The sequence below is a fragment of the Theropithecus gelada genome, chromosome 10, assembly GCF_003255815.1.
Source record: "Theropithecus gelada isolate Dixy chromosome 10, Tgel_1.0, whole genome shotgun sequence".
NCBI lineage: Eukaryota > Metazoa > Chordata > Mammalia > Primates > Cercopithecidae > Theropithecus > Theropithecus gelada.
In genome coordinates, this window is record NC_037678.1 from 7,905,975 (window position 1) to 7,927,130 (window position 21,156).

Sequence of the window (21,156 nt, forward strand, 5' to 3'; positions counted from 1 at the left end):
GTGTCGCCCAGGCTGGAGTGCAGTGGTGCGATCTCGGCTCACTGCAAGCTCCGCCTCCCGGGTTCACGCCATTCTCCCGCCTCAGCCTCCGAGTAGCTGGGACTACAGGCGCCCGCCACCACGCCCGGCTAGTTTTTTGTATTTTTAGTAGAGACGGGGTTTCACCATGTTAGCCAGGATGGTCTCGATCTCCTGACCTCGTGATCCACCCGCCTCGGCCTCCCAAAGTGCTGGGATTACAGGCTTGAGCCACCGCACCCGGCCAGAAACCCCAATTTTCTTGGACCCTCAGGTAACTCAGGCCTGTAGAGGACGTGGGCCCTCTCTAGGCCTGGGAGTGAATCTCCTTTGGTCTAAGCCAGTCCTAGTCATTCCAGTCCCTTCCTAGTAATTGGAGTGGAAATGGGCATGTAATGCTATTCTGGCCAATGAGAGGGCAAGTCAGCTGGAAAAGGGGGCTCTGAGACAATTTCCATAGGCAAGAAAGCAACATTTCTTTTCTGCGTTTGGCATAAGGGTGTAATGCTCCAAGCAATGGCAGCCATTTTGGGGCCATGAGGGGACAAGTCTGAGATCAAAAGTCACCACACTGCATCCTTGAAGACGTGAAGACCTCAAGGAGCTGCTGAGTTAACCAGCCTTGGAGGCGCCCTATCCTAACTCCTTGTCTCGTGTGTTAGATGCTATCTACTGTCCTCGAGAGTCTTTTCTTCCTGTGGTCCTTAGTAATAGAACACACTGAGTTCAAGGCAGACATATCACCTCCCCTTGGCAGCTGGCTGTGGCCACGTGACTAAGTCCAGGCCAATGGGATGTGAGCAGGAGTGATGCCTGCAACTCATGTATGATCTTAAAGACATCTGCTTTGGGCACTCTTCCCTGCTTCCCACTGGCTGGCGCGTGGCAGCAACTGGAGCAAAGGTTTTGCAGGGCACATTTTGGGGGTGGCAGAGTGGCCCCAGTGGCCTTGGAGCCCTCACCTTGGGATTGTAATGCGAGACAGAAACAATCTCTTTTTTTTTTTTTTTGAGGTGGAGTTTGACTCTTGTCGCCCAGGCTGGAGTGCAATGGCGTGATCTCGGCTCACCGAAACCTCTGCCTCCCGGGTTCAAGCGATTCTTCTGCCCCAGCCTCCCGAGTAGCTGGGATTACAGGTGTGTGTCACTACACCCAGCTAATTTTGTATTTTTAGTAGAGACAGGGTTTCTCCATGTTGGTCAGTCAGGCTGATCTCAAACTCCCGACCTCAGGTGATCTGCCCGCCTTGGCCTCCCATAGTTCTGGGATTATAGGCATGAGCCACTGCGCCTGATCTAATTTTTATATTTTTGTAGAGATGGGATTTCACCGTGTTGGCCAGGCTGGTCTTGAACTCCTGACCTCAGGTGATCTGCCTACCTTGGCCTCCCAAAGTGCTGGCATTATAGGCATGAGCCACTGCACCCCGCCTGGTCTCGCTTCTCTCCTTGGAAGTTGGTGGGGCCGGGGCCGGGTTCTGATTTTTGGCGGTGACTACAGCTGGGAGGAGTGTCTCCCTCCAAGCTCACGTCTCACCTCCCCCTGGTTTCCTGCTGCTGCTGCTGCTGCACCCACCCTGGAAGGGGATGCTTCTCCCCCCGACCCCACACCCCCCCACCGCAGCACAGATCACACCTGAGTCCAGGGCCTGTGGTCAGGGCCTGAAGCCTGGTCCCACCCTGACCCCCAAACTCACAGCGGGATTCCGAGCACGCCTTGCACTGGGCTGATCCAAGTCAGAACAAGCAGAGAATTAGGAACAAGTGAACCATGAAACCAGACTTCCAGGAACACAGGGCTCACTCATCCCCGATCTCTGTTAGGCGCTCAGATGGAGGACATTACAATTTAATATTTAAACAAGAAGTTGAATATTGATACGCCAGCCAGGCGGAATTATTTTCCTTCCCTAGAGCTGCTGGGGAAACGACTCCCTGCTTGCCTGTGCCTGGCCTGCTGGAAAGATTCGTAAATAACCGACAGGATGCCAGCCCCAGGCCATGCAGTGCCCCCCGCCCCCAGTAAAGGATGGGTCCACATCTTTCTCAGTCCTGGCCAAAAACGTCTGTGAACACACCCACTAGAAACAAACCAGGAACAAACCGCTGCTCTGAGGATCTGATTACATTTCCCCAGGGCAGGTTTCCGCCAGAGCGAGCGCCCCTCCCTCCTTTCCCAGAACTCAGTTGCCCAACAACTGTTCTGGCTCCTGCTCCTGAGGCGGGGGCAGCCTGAGGAACCAGGGCCTCAGGCGACAGCCAGCTCTGTTAGGCAGGGGCAGAGCGAAGTGCAAGGTCTCTCTGGAATCCCCCAAGGCAGAGGGCAGGAGCCAGACTCCTCTGGTAGCTGTAGGGGCTCGGAAGGGGACATTAGACTCTGGTCTGTGGCTGTTGGCACAGGGAGGTGAAGAATGGCAGCTGCCACTGGAGGCAGGCACTGGACCCTTTCCCGGCTCCCCAGCCAGCCTCCTTCCTACCGTGCGCACAGAACACGGGTCTGGGTTCAAATCCCAGCACCACCACCTACTTGCTGAGCCTCTGTTTCTGCGCGTGGAAAGTGGAGGTGTGATAATAACACCACTCTGTGTCGTAGAGAACGTGCTCTGTGCCAGGGGCTGGGCTGGGCTGGCTCATTTGATCATTACAACCATGCTGGGAGGGGGCACCACCCATCTCTTTGCAAAAGAGGAGACATACAACTCTGGCCAGGGGTCGGAGGCCAGGAGGGAGGGTCAGAGGATCTTCGGGACTTAGGCCTGTTGCTCCCAGCCCAGAGGTGCAAGAGCACAGCACCATGATGGGCAGAGGCTGGGGTCCTCACCTGGCTGGGTGGTGTGGTGGTAGTGGGCACCTTCTGGCCTTTCTCCTGTTACCTCTGCCCTGCCTGTGCCCGTCCTCACTGCCTCTGTGTTCTCTAGGATGCTACTCTTATTTCTGGCCAGCTGGATCCTGGCTCATTTACAGCAGTTGCATTAACAGGCTGGGCTGAAGCCAGGCGCGGTGGCTCACGCCTGTAATCCCAGCACTTTGGGAGGCCAAGGAGGGCAGATCACTTAAGGTCAGGAATTCAAGACCAACCTGGCAAACATGGTGAAACTCCATCTCTACTAAAAATACAAAAAGCAGCTGGGCGTGGTGGCGCGTGTCTGTAATTCCAGCTACTGGGGAGGCTGAGGCACAAGAATTGCTTGAACCCAGGAAGTGGAGGTAGCAGCAAGCCGAGATGGTGCCACTGCACCACCACCCAGGCTGGGGTGTGGTGGTGCAATCATGGCTCTCTGCAGCCTCAAATTCCTGGGCTCAAGAGATCCTCCCACCTCCGCCTCTCAAGTAGCTGGGACTACAGTCATGGACCACCACACCCGCCCAGCTAATTTTTAACTTTATTTGTAGAGTCGGGATTTCGCCATGTTGCCTGGGCTGGTCTCAAATTCCTGGCCTCAAGGGATCCACCTGCCTTGGCCTCCCGAAGTGCTAAGATTACAGGCATGCGCTACTACGCCTGGGCTGGTTATTGTTTCTTGATCTGGTGCTGGTTAAGTGGTGTGTAATTTGCTGAAAATTCACCGATTTTAGACTTAGGGTTTGTGGACTTCAAGAACATTTACATGAACAACAAGACAGAGGCCGTGAGGGTGAAGGAGGGGGCGGTTGGAGAGGTACTTGGGCCAGGGAACAGGGCTGGATGTTGGGGATCTAGGGTGCAGCCTGGCTTCTGGCCAAGTGGCTGGAGAGATGGGAGGATGAGCAGATGAGACACTCAGCTGAGTCTGAATGCGAGGGGCCCCCCCCCGAGATGTGGCTCCCGGGGACCCAGATTGAGGAGCTGACCTTAAGGCAATGGGAAGTGCTGCCATAGGAAGGAGGGCTTGTTCTGGGTGAGGGAGCTGAATAAGGGGCATGAGCCCCCCATTCTAGGGGCTGCCTCCCCCCCAGAGAGTGGGTCCTGGAGGAGGGCTAGGGGAGATGGGGAGAGGACGAGAGCCAGCAGTGTCCAAGGAGTGAGCAGGGTAGCAGGGAGAAGTTCTGGAGCTGCTGCTGACATGGGGCCTCAGGAAGGAGAACCAAAAGCTGGGGCCCTCAGAGCCCCCTATGTCAGCAGCGCCAGGCACCCTGGCCTGGGACAAAGGAAGCAAGTGGCCACACCCACCTGTTTATAGAAGGGTCTGGCAGGGATCAGGGAGGCCTTACAGGGGCCCTGGGGGAGCGGATGACGAAGGCTCTGCCGGGTCTCTGCCAGCCCCGTCCATACCCTCAGAGCAGAGACCAGGCCAGAGTTGAAGGAGATCTGGGACAGATGCGGGCCAACTGCACCGTGCAGGCACAGCCGGGCCTAGGAGCAGGGGCTTGGGTCTATCTGTGCTCTGTGGGCTGACGGAGCTTTTTCTTCTCTGGCCTTGCTGTCCTTTCCTGTGGTATAGGAGACCCCATTTGTCTCTGCCATGAGACCACGTACTCCTCCTGGAGCCCAGGGTGGGGTTCCCTCTTGGCCCCAACCCAGTCCAGGGTTGGATAGGACACGCCTGCTTACTGAGGGGTGAATAAATGAGAAACTCACGTCCCCAGAGGCTGAGGGACCTGCACAAACCCCAGGCCTTCTCCTGGCCACTCACACCCCTCTGATGTTGCCCTAAAGACCTCAGGGACTCCAGGTGCAGTGGCTCACACCTGTAGCCCCAGCACTTTGGGAGGCCAAGGCGGGTGGATTACTTGAGGCCAGGAGTTCAAGACCAGCCTGGCCAACATGGTGAAACTCTATCTCTCCTAGAAATACAAAAATTAGCCGGGCTTGGTGGTAGGTGCCTGTAATCCCAGCTACTCAGGAGGCCAAGGCAGGAGAATTGCTTGAACCCAGGAGGCAGAAGTTGCAGTAACTGAGATCACGCCACTGCACACACCAGCCTGGGCAACAGTGCGAGACTCCATCTCAAAAAAAAAAAAAAAGTCTCAGTGCCCCCAACAGCAGGGGCTGCCCAGCCTGGCCAACATGGTCAAACCCTGTCTCTACCAAAAATACAAAAATTAGCAGGGTGTGGTGGCGAGGCCTGTAATCCCAGCTACTCGGGAGGCTGAGGCAGAGACTTGCTTGAACCCAGGAGCGGAGGTTGCAGTGAGCTGAGACCACACCACTGCACTCCAGCCTGGGTGACAGAGCAAGATTCCACCTCAAAAAAAAAAAAAAAAAAAATTAGCTGGGCATGTTGGCAGGTGGCTGTAATCCCAGCTACTTGGGAGGCTGAGGCAGGAGAATCGCCTAAACCCAGGAGGCGGAGGTTGCAGTGATCCAATATCGTGACATTGCACTCCAGCCTGGGCAACAAGAGTGAAACTCCATCTCAGGAAAAAAAAGAAAGAAAAGAAAAGAAACTCAAGAGAGTTAATTGGCCTGGCGTGGTGGCTCACGCCTGTAATCCTCGCACTTTGGGAGGCCGAGGTGGGCGGATCACGAGGTCAGGAGATCGAGACTATCCTGGCTAACACGGTGAAACTCCGTCTCTACTAAAAAAAAATACAAAAAATTAGCTGGGCATGGTGGCAGGCGCCTTTAGTCCCAGCTACTCAGGAGGCTGAGGCAGGAGAATGGCATGAACCCGGGAGGCGGAGCTTGCAGTAAGCCGAGATCGCGCCACTGCACTCCAGTCTGGGAGACACAGTGAGACTCCATCTCAAAAAAAAAAAAAAAAAAAAAAAAGTTAATTGAGGATGTGCTAACCACACTTGAGATCCCTTGGAGGGCTGCCCTGCAGTGTCATGGACAGAATGTTTTTCTAGCAGCTGATAGAACAGGCCACAAACTCCCTGAGCAAGTTATATCTGAGCAAATTACATCTTCTTGGAGCCTCAGTTTCTTCATCTGCAAAGCTGGGCAGGGAACCAGGGAGCCTTTACCCAGTTTCTGGCCCTAAAATTCCTGTTTGGATAGAGATCTTCAGGGGTCTCGGGGTAAGAGCTGGAATGTGGCCATAGGCCCTTTGTGAGGCATGGGTGGGATCTGGGATCGGGGGTTTGGATGCCTGTGTCAGGGCTTGGGAGGAATGATCCAGATGCAGCCCACAGAGCCACGAGAGGGCATCTATGCCAGGAGGCCACATCCCAAAGTCCAGAGGCAGTGGAGGCCCATGTGATGTCCCTGGGCGGCAGCATGGTCCAGGGGAAAGTGCCTACCATGTGCTCCCTCACCCAGCCCTCTGACGTGGGTATCATGATTGTCATTTTGCCAAAGAGGAAATGGGTGCCCAGAGAGGGCAAGTGTATTTGCAGAGTCACACAGCTGCGTCTAGGGCATCTTCAGCTTCTGCCATCTGTAACAGCGGCAGCAGCTCAATCTTGAGCCAGAACATCTCCCACCTCCAGCCTGGCCCCATGGTCCTCTTGTGCCATCTGTCTATCCTGGACCCTCTGCATAGAGCGCCTCTGTCTCCCGGCAGGCTGTGAGCATCGCAAGGACAGGACCGGGTTGTAGGATAACCCCTTTCACCGGCTACAGGATTTTACCTTTCACAGAGCACTCTCCCTCCCTCTTCTGCACAGAACCCTGAAGGGCAGATATGAGCCCCGTGTGACCCAGGAGAACCCCGAGGCCCTGAGAAGTTGGAGGCCTTGCCCGAAGTTCACAGCTCCTAGGAGGCAGGGCCACAGTCCAGGTCTGTCTGACCCAAGCCTGGGCTTATGTTGTGCTCCACCCTCCCTCAGATAAACCCAAGAAGGGCCAACTTGCTAATGGGGAAATGCGGGGCCACAAGACCACCCCTCTTTCCACACAGTCACATGCAAGCCGCAGTCAGGTCCATTCCGTCAGGGAAAGTCCAGACTGTCAGAAGCCAAGAGACTGACTGTAATGTGGGCATCCAGGCAGAGTGAAGCCCTGGGGAGTAAGTTCCCCTAGCTTGCCCTCCTGCTGGCAACCATGCCCAGGGCCTGGCCCGGTCTCCCTGGCTGCTCTGAGAGGCCTGGCCCTGGCTCTGCAGATGCGGGAGCCAGCAGAGGCATCTGGATCCCATGAGCTGGTTTGAGCGGAATGGCCTCAACAGCCCCCAGAGAGCCCCCCTCGCCCCTGGCTGCGCTGGTGTAACTCCCATCTGTCCCCAGCCCAAGCAGCTCCCAAGGATGGAAAGTGTGAATCCTCAGGGAGGGTTGTCTAGAGGGCCTGGGCTGGACGTGCATCCCATGCTGACGGGTGGACACGGCCCCAAATCCCCCTGCACTGCACTTGCTGCTCTGTTTTGCCTGTAAGCGCCTCCCCCATCAGACGGTGAGCTCCTCCAGGATAAGAACTGTGTCTGATTTATCTGTGAGCTGCCAGCATCGCCCTGCCTGGGACCTGGCACAAAGGAAATGTCAGGCGACTGCTAAGTGAATGAGTGAAGGGATGAATGGATGAAGCATCATCTCCACAGATCGGCCAGAGTCCAGTTAGGAAAACAGGAACCTTGTGAGTTATTTTACCATAAAGTATTTAATGTGTAGGGAGTTAGCTAAAGAGGCATTGACCAAGCCATAAAGAGAACCCTGAAGGCATGAGAGAACGCCACCTCCAAGAAGCAGGTGCCACACCAGAGGGGGCGAGATGAAGAGATGGGAGCTACTAGAGCCTAGAAGCTTGGAGGGGGTGCCCGGGGCTAGAATTCACACTTCTAGGCAGGGCACAGTGGCTCACACCTGTAATTCCAGCATTTTGGGAGGCCAAAGCAGGTGGATCACTTGGGGCCAGGAGTTCAAGACCAGCCTGGCCAACATGGTGAAACCCCGTCTTTACTAAAATAAATACAAAAAATTAGCTGAGCATGGTGGTGGGTGCCTGTAGTCCCAGCTACTCGGGAGACTGAGGCAGGAGAATCGCTTGAACCTGGGAGACAGAGGTTGCAGTGAGCCGCGATAGCACCACTGCATTCCAGTCTGGGTGACAGAGTGAGACTCTGGCTCAAAAAGGAAGTCACACCTGGGAGGAGGAGAGGCTGCCCAGCCTCAGGATCTTGGAGAAGGGACCCCACCCTGAGGCAGCACTCAGGCCTCAAAGGAGGGAGTGCCAGAGTCTCTGAGCAGCTGGTTCTCAGAGCATGGAGAAAACTCTGAAACTGGAACTGTGTGCCGCTGCTGACTGAAGGGCCATCAGCTGGGTGATTTTGGCAGGACGCTGAGCAAATGAGGAATAAGTCCTTCCTCCCTCCCCCAGCCTTCCAGTCTCTCTCTAGTCCCTCCTGTTGGTAGAGCACAACAGGCTGCCAGATGGCAAAGGAGACACGCAGTGTGCAGAGGCTCCCACCCGAGCAGGGGGCCGGGAGCCCAGCCCCACGGCATGGGCGGCCCCACTAACACAGGTGCACCTCCATCAACAGTAACAAGCTTGTCATGCTTCTGCTTCCAGGGACAGACCTTCTCTTCCTAGAAAGATACTTTCACCCTCTTCCCCCAACAAAGACACAAAGTCCCAAGGGTCACTGTATCCATCTCTGGGAAAGGTTAATTACTCTCCAAGTCAACCTCACCTGTGTGTTCTGCAATCTAAAGAATACATTTTAGGCTGGGCACTGTGTGGCTCACACCTGTAATCCCAGCACTTTGGGGAGCCGAGGCAGGAAGATCCCTTGAGCCCAGGAGTTTGAGACCAGCCTGGGCAACATGGCAAAAGCCCATCTCGACAAAAAATACAAAAATTAGCCGGGCATGGCAGCGTATGCCTGTAATTCCAGCTATTCAGGTGGCGGAGGCATGAGAATTGCTTGAACCCAGAAGGCGGAGGTTGCAGTGAGCAGAGGTTGCAGTGAGCCGAGATCACATCACTGCATTCCAGTCTGGTTGACAGTTCCAGCCTGGGTGACAGAGTGAGACTCTGTCTCAAAAATAAAGAAGAAGGACGGGAGGGAGGGAGGGAGAGAAGAAGGAAAGAAAGAAAGGAAGAAAGGAAAGAAGGAAGGAAGGACGAAGGAAAGAAATAAAGGAAGAAAGGAAAGAAGGAAGGAAGAAGGAAAGAAAGAGAAAGAGAAAGAAAGAAAAAGAGAAGGAAGGAGAGAGAGAAGGAAGGAAGGAAGGAAGAAAGGAAGGAAAGAAAGAAAGAAGGAAGGGGCCGGGCACGGTGGCTTATGCCTGTAATCCCAGCAATTTGGGAGGCCGCGGCGGGTGGATCACGAGGTCAGTAGATCAAGACCATCCTGGCTAACACGGTGAAACCCTGTCTCTACTAAAAATTCAAAAAATTAGCTGGGCATGGTGGCAGGCACCTGTAGTCCCAGCTACTTGGGAGGCTGAGGCGGGAGAATGGTGTGAACCCGGGAGGCCGAGCTTGCAGTGAGCGGAGATCACACCACTGCACTCCAGCCTGGGTGACAGAGCGAGACTCTGAAAAAAAAAAAAGAGAGAGGGAGGGAGGAAGGAAGGAAGGAAACAAAGAAGAAAGAAAAGAAGAAGGAAGGAAGGAAGGCAGGAAGGAAGGAAGGAAGGAAGAAAGAAAGGAGAAAAGAAAGAAAGAAAGGAGAAAAGAAAGAAGAAAAGGAAAGAAAAGAAAAAAGGTACAGATGGGCCGGGCGCGGTGGCTCAAGCCTGTAATCCCAGCACTTTGGGAGGCCGAGACGGGCGGATCACGAGTTCAGGAGATCGAGACCATCCTGGCGAACACGGTGAAACCCCGTCTCTACTAAAAAATACAAAAAACTAGCCGGGCGCGGTGGCGGGCGCTTGTAGTCCCAGCTACTCGGGAAGGCTGAGGCAGGAGAATGGCGTAAACCCGGGAGGCGGAGCTTGCAGTGAGCTGAGATCCGGCCACTGCACTCCAGCCTGGGCTACAGAGCGAGACTCCGTCTCAAAAAAAAAAAAAAAAAAAAAAGGTACAGATGTATAGGCTGGGGATGGTGGCTCACACCTATAATCTTAGCACTTTGGGAGGCCAAAGCAGGTAGATTCCTTGAGCTCAGGAATTCGAGACCAGCCCTGGCAACATGGTAAAACCCTGTCTCTAAATAAATAAATACATAAAATAATTAATTAAATATATATAAAAATTATATAATACATTTTAAACTTAATCACCAACATCAATGCTGAAATAAATCAGGGGAAGGAGGAAGAGAGAAGATAATAGGAAGTTAGGAGGGGAGAAGAGTGAGGAGGAGGAAAAGAAGAAATGTATGTATGTATGTGTAAAATACATACATACACGTGTATGTGTGCGCGCATGCATTATTTTCTTTTCTGTGTGTGTGCATGCGTGTTTAGTTCAGTGGATAAGGAGCCTAACATGGCCAGGTGGCAATCTCAGCTTCCGACTAAGTGGAACCATTGTTGTCTGCTGGTAGAAACACCCCTCTGTTGGGGACCAAGACCTTTACCCAACAGAGCTCCAAGCTTCAGGAACCGGAAATGACAATTCTGTGGGTGATGACTCGGTGCAGTCATGATTCCTGGCTGTGTGTTCTGTCATGGAATGTGCGGGTCTCTGAGTCACCACACACTGTATCCTATGAGACAGAACCTCATCTTTTCAGTGTGTTGCCTCCCAACTGGGGTTGTACCTGAGCCTTCAGGAGGTCATGCCACCATCCTGCTGTACCAGCTGTTTCTGGGTAGAGGGGTATCTCAGAGACAATAAGAGCCTACTCTGCCCTGGAAGGTCCTCCACTAGGTCATGGATGAAGCCCACCCAGCAGTCCTCGCCTGTGCTGCTGAACCAGGCTGGGGGCTAAAGGCAAAGGGTGGGTGTTGGGTGGTGGAACATCACCTTTGACCCCAGCTTGGTCTAAAGTCCCCAAATGTGATCCCCTCCTGGCTAAAATATCGGGGGGAGTTCATTCTACTTGAGTCTGGGAGGAAACAACAGGGATTGATCACAGTGAAGGCTTAGTGAGAAACAAGAAATGTACACCTCCACAACCCTCCAGGGTAATATTCAAAATAAAGAGGATGACATCCCACGACAATGTGAATGCACTGAACACTCCTGAACTGTGCACTTACACTTGGCCAGAAGGATCGATTTTTATGTCGTGTGTATTTTATCACAATATTTTTGTGTTTTGAGACAGGGTCTTGCTCTGTCACCCAGGCTGGGGTGCAGTGGCTCAAAATGCCTCCCAGAGTGCTGAAATTACAGGCATGAGTCACTGCACCTGGTCTTATTATTTTTTTAGTAGAGACAGGGTCTTGCTATGTTGCTGAGACTGGTCTCTAACTCCTGGCCTCAACAAATCCTCCTGCATCAGCCTCTCAAAGTGTAGAAATTACAGAAGTGAGCCACTGCACCAGGCTTGTTTTACCATAATTAAATTAAAATAATAATATGAGATGGGAAGTGTGAGGTATTTTCACACTGCTATGAAGAAATACCCTAGACTGGGTAATTTATCAGATGAGATTGGGCATATTCCGGGTGGTACAGTCATCCACGTCACTGGGTAATTTATGAAGAAAAGAGGTTTAATTGACTCACACTTCTGCATGGCTAGGTAGGCCTCAGGAAACTTACAACCATGGCAGAAGGCACCCCTTCACAAGGCGGCAGGAGAGAGAATGAGCACTAGCAAGGGAAATGCCAGACACATAAAACCATCAGATCTCATAAGACACACTCATTATGAGAACAGCATGGGAGAAACTGCCCTCCATGATCCAGTTACTTCTACCTGGTCCTGCCCTTGACATGTGGGGATTATTACAATTCAAGGTGAGATTTGAGTGGGGATACAGAGCCAAACCATATCATTCTGCCTCTAGCTCCTCCCAAATCTCTTCTCCTCACATTTCAAGACACAGTCATGCCCTTCCAACAGTCCCCCAAAGTCTAAACAAAGTCCCCAAAGTCTACACCCAGTATTTTTTTTTTTTTTTTTTTTTTTTTTTTTTTTTTTTTTGAGACGGAGTCTGGCTCTGTCGCCCAGGCTGGAGTGCAGTGGCCGGATCTCAGCTCACTGCAAGCTCCGCCCCCCGGGTTCACGCCATTCTCCTGCCTCAGCCTCCCGAGTAGCTGGGACTACAGGCGCCCGCCGCCTCGCCCGGCTAGTTTTTTGTATTTTTTAGTAGAGACGGGGTTTCACCGTGTTCGCCAGGATGGTCTCGATCTCCTGACCTCGTGATCCGCCCGTCTCGGCCTCCCAAAGTGCTGGGATTACAGGCTTGAGCCACCGCGCCCGGCCTACACCCAGTATTAACCCAAAAGTCCAAGTCCAAAGCCTCATCTGAGACAAGGCAAGTCCCTTCTGCCTATGAGCCTATAAAATCAAAAATGGGTTAGTTATTTCCTTCCTAACACAATGCAGGTACAGGCATTGGGTAAATTCACCCATTCAAATGGGAGAAACTGGCCAAAATAAAGGGGCTATAGACCCCTTGGAAGTCTGAAATTCAATAGGGAAGTCATTGAACCTTTAACTTCCAAAATGATCTTCTTCAACTCCATGTCTTGCGTCCAGGTCATGTTGATGCAAGAGGTGGGCTCCCATGGCCTTGGACCACTCCATCCCTGTGTCTTTGCAGCGTATAGCTCCCCCTTCTGGCTGCTTTCACAGGTTAGTGTTGAGTGTTTGTGACTTTTTCAGGCACACAGTGCAAGCTGTTGGTGTATCTACCATTTTGGGGTCTGGAGGATGGTGGCCCTCTTCTCACAGCTGCTCTATGCAGTGCCCCAGTGGGGACTCTGTGTGGGGGCTCCAATCCTGCCTTTCCCTTCTGCACTGCCCTAGCAGAGGTTCTCCATGAGGGCTCTGACCCTGCAACAAACTTCTGCCTGGACATCCAGGCATTTCTATACATCCTCTGAAATCTAGGCAGAGGTTCTCCAACCTCAGTTCTTGACTTCTGTGTACCTGCAGGCCCAATACTTTGTGTAAGCCACCAAGCCTTAGGGCTTGCACCCTCTGAAGCAATGGCCTGACCTGACCTGACCTTGGCCCCTTTTAGCCATGGCAGGAGCTGAAACAGCTGGGACACAGGGCACTATGTCCCAAGGTGGCATAGAGCCTGGGACCCTGGGCCCAGCCCAGGAAACCATTTTTCTCTCCTAAGCCTCAGGTCATGTGATGAAAGGGGCAGCTGTGAAGGTCTCTGACATGCTCTGGAAACATTTTCCCCATTGTCTTGGTGGTTAATATTCAGCTCTTCATTAGGCAAATTTCTGCAGGCAGCTTGAATTTCTCCCCAGAAAATGGGTTTTTCTTTTCTATCACATTGTCAGGCTGCAAATTTCCCAAACTTTTATGCTCTACTTCCTCTTGAACACTTTGCCACTTAGAAACTTCTTCTGCCAGATGCCCCAAATCATCTTTCTCAAGTTCAGAGTTCCACAGATCTCTAGGCCAGGAACAAAATGCTGCCAATCTCTTTGCTAAAGCATAGCAAGAATGACCTTTACCCCAGTTCCCAACAAATTCTTCATCTCCATCTGAGATCACTTCAGCCTGGACTTCATTGTTCATGTCACAATCAGCATTTTGGGCAAAGGCATTCAAGAAGTCTCTAGGAAGTTCCAAACATTCCCACATCTTCCTGTCTTTTGAGCCCTCCAAGTCTCTAGGAAGTTCCAAACTTTTCCACATTTTCCTGTCTTCTTCTGAGCCCTCCAAACTGTTCCAACCTCTGCCTGTTACCCAGTTTCAAAGTTGCTTCCACATTTTCAGTTATGCTTATAGCAGCACCCAACTCCTGCTACCAATTTACTGTACTGGTCTGTTCTCACGTTGCTATGAAGAAATACCCAAGACACTGGGTTTTGTTTTGTTGTTGTTGTTGTTTTATTTTTAGTTTGTTTGTTTGTTTGCTTTTGAGAGGGAGTCTCGCTCTGTCACCCAGGCTGGAATGCAGTGGTGCCATCTTGCTTCACTGCAACCTCTACCTCTGGGTTTAAACAATTCTTCTGCCTCAGCCTCTCAAATAGCTGGAGTTACAGACACCTGTCACCATACCTGGCTAATTTTTGTATTTTAGTGGAGATGAGGTTTCACCATGTTGGCCAGGCTGGTCTCAAACTCCTGACTCAAGTGATCCACCTGCCCTGACCTCCCAAAGTGGTGGGCTTACAGGCATGAGCCACTGCACCTGGCCATGACTGGGTAGTTTATAAATAAGTTTAGTTGACTCACAGTTTCACACAGCTAGGGAGGCCTCAGGAAAAATTACAATTATAACAGAAGGCACCTATTCACAGGGTGGCAGGAGAGAGTATGAGTGCGAGCAGGGTAAATGTCAGATGCTTATAAAACAATCAGAGTTCGTGAGACTCACTCATTATCATGAAAACAGCATGGGATGCCGGGCGCGGTGGCTCAAGCCTGTAATCCCAGCACTTTGGGAGGCCGAGACGGGCGGATCACGAGGTCAGGAGATCGAGACCATCCTGGCTAACACAGTGAAACCCCGTCTCTACTAAAAAATACAAAAACTAGCCGGGCGAGGTGGCGGGCGCCTGTAGTCCCTGCTGCTCGGGAGGCTGAGGCAGGAGAATGGCGTAAACCCGGGAGGCGGAGCTTGCAGTGAGCTGAGATCCGGCCACTGCACTCCAGCCTGGGCAACAGAGCGAAACTCTGTCTCAAAAAAAAAAAAAAGAAAAAAAAGAAAACAGCATGGGGGAAGCCGGTCCCATAAACCAATTACTGCCACCTGGTTCCACCCTTGACATGTGGAGATTATCACAATTCAAGGTGAGATCTGGATGGGGATGTGGTGCCAAACCATATCAGCTAGGGACCACTATGACAAAATCCATGTCTGAACTTGAAACCCATCCAACAAATATGTGTCGACACTAATTGTGCTTAAAAAAACACAAATGCCAACCCTAAAGTTCCTCAAATTTCAGGAGAATTTCAGCACCTTCCTTCTTTGCCTTTAGCAATTCAATATTTTAATAGCAGTGTGAAACTTCCTCATGACAAAACGTTTCTTGGTCAAGAAAAACCAACTCCAGTGAATAGTTGCCTATAAGCACAGGCCACCATGCCTGGCTAAATTTTTTAATTTTTAGTATAGACGATCTCCCTGTGTTGCCCAGGCTGGTCTCAAACTCCTGGGCTCAAGCAATCTGCCCACTTTGGGCTCTCAAAGTGCCTGGGTTATAGGCGTGAGCCACCACACCCGGCCAACTCTAAAAGATCAAGGACCACCTTCCAAGTCAGGGTGATTCACTTGTGGTCAATGTCATTTTGATGTTGGCCTTTAACCAATTTTATCTTCTTCCAGATTTGGCCAGCCTGACTCTTCTGGGTGCTGTGTACTGGGACCCCCTGGACAGGAGCACCTCATCTGAGAGATGGCCTGGTCTTAGGAACCGTGGCCCTGGAACCAGCTACCTGTCTTCCCAGGATCAGATCTCTATTCTTGGCCAATATTGCTGGGTGCTGGGTCACCTCCTCCATTTCTCTTTTTTTTTTTTTTTTTGAGATGGAGTCTCACTCTGTCGCCCAGGCTGGAATGCAGTGATGGGATCTTGGCTCACTTCAACCCCTCCGCCTCCTGGGTTCAAGCAAGTCTCTGCCTCAGCCTCCCGAGTAGCTGGTATTATAGACACATGCCACCATGCCTGGTTAATTTTTGTATTTTTGGTAGAGATGGGATTTCACCATATTGGCCGGGTTGGTCTTGAACTCCTGACCTCAGGTGATCTGCCTGCCTCGTCCTCCCAAAGTGCTAGGATTACAGGCATGAGCCACTGTGCCCAGCCCATTTCTCTTCTTTTCTTTCTCTCTCTCTCTCTTTTTTTCTTTCTTCTGGGAGATTTGAGCAAGATTTTGAGGTCTTGCTCTGTCACCAGGCTGGAGTGCAGTGGCACAATCATGGCTCATTGCAACCGCGATCTCCCGGGTTCATGCCATCCTCCCACCTCAACCTCCCGAGTGGCTGGGACCAGGAATATGCCATCATGCCCAGTTAATTTTTGTATTTTTTAGTACAGACGGGATTTCACCATGTTGTCTAGACTGGTCTTAATTCCTGGGCTCAAGCAATCTGGCTGTCTCAGCCTCCCAAAGTGTTGTGGTTGCAGGCACGAGCTATCGTGCCTGGCCCCCTCCTCCATTTCTGCCCCTGCCTGGAGCTTCTGCAGAGTTTGGGCTTGAGCCCCACCCACTCCAGCCCCAGAAACCTCTCCCCACTTCAGTTCTACTTTTGTAAGCTCCAGCCTCTGTGCCCCCTCATCCTGTTCCCTGTCCCAGGGAAGTCCCCCACCTGCCTAACAGGCCTCAGAGCCAAATCAACCCAAATATTTCTTTAACAGGAAACAGCATCCCAGCCATGCTGGGAAAACAAGGCTTAAAAAAAATTAGAGGCAATAAAAATCCCCAAATGACTCTGCTGTATTCTGACAGAAGGGGAGGAAAAAACAGGATTTCACAAACTGGATTTTTGGCGTCGCAAAATGGTCATCGACTCTCCCAACTTCCCAGTGAGACTGAAAGGAAAATTCCCAAGGAGCTTCTTACTCTTTTCTGTAAGTGCAGTCCATCTTCTAGTTCAATTACAGAAGGTCAGAACTGCGGTTGAGGGAAAAGAGTTCACATGAAAAAAGGAAGTAGATAAAAGATCAGGCTGGGTGTGATGGTTCATGCCTGTAATCCCAACACTTCAGGAGGCCGAGGCGGGTGGATCAATTGAGTCCAAGAGTTAGAAACCAGCCTGGGCAATACGGCAAAACCCTGTCTCTACAAAAAATACAAAAGAATCAGCCAAGCACCTGTAATCCCAGCTACTCGGGAGGGTGAGGCAGGAAGATCACTTGAGGCCAGGAGTTTGAGACCAGCCTGGGCAACATAGAAAGATCTGTCTGTTCTTAAAAATCTATATATATTAGCTGGCATGGTGGCATGAGCCTGTAGTCCCAGCAACTCAGGAGGCTGAGGCGGGAGGATCACCTCAGCCCGGGAGATCAAGGCTGTGATGAGCAATGATGCCACTGCACTCCAGCATGAGCAATAGAGTAAGACCCTGTCTAAAAGAAAAGAAAAGAAAGGAAAACTCAGAATCCAGTCCAGAGCCTTGAAACTTTGGGGGTCCTCAGCCTAACCAAAACCTGTCCCATCCTATAACCGCAGAATTTCAAGACTGGGAGGGGCCGGGCTTGGTGGCTCACACCTGTAATCCCAGCACTTTGGGAGGCCAAGGTGGGTGGATCACTTGAGGTCAGGAGTTTGAGACCAGCCTGACCAACATGGTGAAACCCTGTCTCTCCTACAGATACAAAAATTAGCCAGACGTGGTGACAGGCACCTGTAATCCGAGCTGCTCGGGAGGCTGAAACAGGAGAATCGTTTGAACCCGGGAGGCAGAGGTTGCTGTGAGCCAAGATGGTGCCATTGCACTCCAGCCTGGGAGACAGAGTGAGACCCCGTCTCAAAAAATCAAAACAAAACAAAAAACTGTGAGGGACCATCGACCATAGAGATCTACTGGTTCAGCTGGCACATCCCTGGAGAAGCACACATTTCCCACCATAAGACAATCTGGGCCAGGTGCAGTGGCTCATGCCTGTAATCCCAGCACTTTGGGAGGCCGAGGCGGGCGGATCATGAGGTGAAGAGATTGAGACCATTCTGGCTAACACAGTGAAACCTCGTCTCTACTAAAAATACAAAAAAAATTAGCTGGGCGTGGTGGCGGCGCCTGTAGTCCCAGCTACTCGGGAAGCTGAGGCAGGAGAATTGCTTGAACCCGGGAGGCGGAGGTTGCAGTGAGCCGAGATCGCGCCGTTACACTCCAGCCTGGGGGAGAGAGCGAGATTCTGTCTCAAAAAAAAAAAAAAAAAGTAAGAAAAAAAAAAAGACAATCTGCAAGTTACTACACAGTACCATACAGAATACCCAGGAGACCCACACAGGGAGGAAAACACTCTCCATTAATAACGGCCTAAAGAAGGTGGAATTGTATTTCCATCTGAGGTAAGAGACCAGAGGTGGGCAGTCAGGGCCCAAAGATTGGCCATCTCCCCGAAGTCATCCAAACACCCCAGACTCCTGCAACCCTGCTCTGTTCCTTAACGCTCAGCTCTCATCTCATGGTCCAAAGCAGCTCCTCCAGTTCCTGCTGTTGCACCCACATTGAGCCAGCCTACTTGACCCAGAGATCATGATGTCACTTCTTTCTTCTCTTATCCCATTGGCCAGCCCTTATTTCCCTTCGTTGCAAGAAGAGCTGGGAAAAACAGTTGCTAGGTAGGGAGCCAGGTGCTGACCTAAAAATCCCATTGTGGTGTATGACAGTAGCGTGGGTGCTGCCGAGAACTAGCCGTGTCTGCTAGAGAGGTTTCCTCTGGGAAAATCCAAGTCTTTGTATGCCGTGATTTCCCAGAATGCACTATGCTGAAGCATGAAGAATGTCACATTTTGTTTTATTTGAACTTGCTAGCATCTTGGGCACAATTCCACTTTGTTGTTAATGCCAAATCCAGGTCCCAAGGCAAAAATGTAACCGTTTTTGGACTTTGCTCCTGGCGTAGAGTCAAACTGCTCAGGTTTGACTCTGCTGAGGAGTCAAACTCCTCCGCTGGGAGGCTGAGGTGGGTGGATCGCTTGAGGTCAGGAGATTGAGACCAGCCTGGCCAACATGGCAAAACCCTGTCTCTACTAAAAATACAAAAATTAGCCAGCCATGACGGGGTGCACCTGTAATCCTAGCTACTAGGGATGCTGAGGCAGGAGAATTGCTCTAACCCAGGAGGCAGAAGTCACAGTGAGCCAAGATCACCCCACTGCACTCCAGCCTGGGCAGCAGAGTGAGTCTCCATCTCAGGAAAACACACACACACACACACACACACACACACACACACACAAAATTGATGCTACCTCATATGATTTCATGTGGGTGGCCGGGTGCAGTGGCTCATGCCTGTAATTCCAGCACTTTGGGAGGCCAAGGCAGGCGGATCATCTGAGGACAGGAGTTCAAGACCTACCTGGCCAACATGGTGAAATCCCGACTCTACTAAAAATTAAAAAAAATTAGCTGGGCAAGGTGACGCACGCCTGTAATCCCAACTACTCGGGAGGCTGAGGCAGGAGAATTGCTTGAACCCGGGAGGTGGAGGTTGCAATGAGCCGAGATCGCACCACTGCACTCCAGCCTGGGTGACAGAGCAAGACTCCGTCTCAAAAGAAAAAAAGAGATTGCATCTAGGAGCACCCAGCACGGCATAAGCACATACAAATGGCTCAATGAACGCTGTCATTTCTATTATTCCTCTGTCCCCTGAGCCACTAGTCCCATCTCTGAATCTCGGCTTCTTCGTTTGTGTAATCAGGGGCGTGGTAGCTAATCTCCAAAGATGATTTCAAACAATTCTTTCCCTGTCTGCACACATATACCAGTCCTGTCAAGATGTATCTGGAGGCCAAAGCCACTCCGTCTTAGATGCTAATCTGCCATGTTGACTTCTGATTACCCTCAGTTCCAGGACTACTTTATCTACTGTTAAAAACACATACCTCCAGCCCTGGCAACCATAGTGAGACCCCATCTCTACAAAAAAAAAATAATAATAATAATTAAAAATTAGCTGGGCGTGGTGCATGTGCCTGTAGTCCCAAACTGTTCAGGAGACTGAGACGGGAGGATTGCCTGAGCCCAGGAGTTTGAGTCTGCAGTGATCTAGTATTCCATCATTGCCCTCCAGAGTGACAGCCTGTCTTTTTTTCTTTGAGATGGAGCTGAGCTCTGTTGCCCAGGCTAGTGTGCAGTGGCGTGATCTCAGCTCACTGCAACCTCCACCTCCTGGGTTCAAGCAATTCTCCTGCCTCAGCCTCCTGAGTAGCTGGGATTACAGGCATGTGCCACCACACCTAGCTATTTTTTTTGTATTTTTAGTAGAGACGGGGTTTCACCATGTTGGTCAGGCTGGTCTTGAACTCCTGACCTCATGATCCACCCACCTTGGCCTTCCAAAGTGCTGGGATAATAGGCATGAGTCACAGTGCCCAGCCCAGGAAATTACTATTGGATGCTGAAGAAAATAAGACCCAGTTATGTAACCCAGTGAGATAAACTGGAACACTTGTTTTAATCACCTCTCTTTACCTCATCGGTACAGGAGGGATTCCTGCCCTAGGATTATGGCGATGGCTGAACACAGGACACCCGAATCTGGACAGAAGGGATCCAGAGCAGTTTATGAGTCACATGTACTCACAGCTCAGGAGAGGAGGACACACTTTGCAGGGCCACACAGGGCTTGTGCCTGGTACCAGTGGATCACAAGAGGCTTTGTAGAATCAAGAGGGTAAGGTTGGCGTGGCACAGTGGCTCATGGCTGTAATACCAGCACTTTGGGAGGCCGAGGTGGGTGGATCATTTGAGATCAGGAGTTTGAGACCAGCCTTGCCAAACATGGTGAAACCCTATCTCTACTAAAATATAAAAATTAGCCGGGCGTGGTGGCGAGTGCCTGTAATCCCAGTTACTTGAGAGGCTGAGGTAGGAGAATCACTTGAAACATGAAAATGGAGGTTGCAGTGAGCCAAGATCGTGCCACTGCACTCCAGCCTAGGTGACACAGCAAGACTCATCTCGAAAAAAAAACCAAAAAAAAAACAAAACCAAAAAAACGGTGAGGTGCTCCCTGGTTTCATGGTGTATGAGATTGACTTGTTTGTATAATTCCATGGGTGGGCTGGGAACTGAAACCAGCTACTCAGGGGGAAGCAGGAATTGTACCCAGTCCACTTGATAAGGAGGATTGCTCGGCGCTTGGCTAGAGTACATTACGTTGAAATGTTGAAAATGCCTTTTTTTTTTTTTGAGACGAAGTCTCGCTCTTGTCCGTCAGACTGGAGTGCGATGGCGCGATCTCGGCTCACTGCAACCTCTGCCTCCCGGGTTCAAGCGATTCTCCTGCCTCAGCCTCCCGAGTAGGTGGGATTACAGGCACCTGAAACCACCGGCAAATTTTTGTATCTTTAGTAGAGACGGGGTTTCACCATGTTGGCCAGGCTGGTCTGGAACTCCTGACCTCAGCCTCCCAAAGTGCTGGGATTACAGGTGTAAGCCACTGCACCCGGCCAACCAGCTATTTTCTTTTAGCTGCTTATTATAAAATTCAAGATTATAATGAGTGAAAAAGGAAGGATTCAGGTCTCGGGTAGAATTAAAAGGGCATATAAAGGAGCCAGGATTTGCTGGTTTCAAACATATAAACTACCATGTAATTTCTTTCTCTGTTTCTTTCTTTCTCTCT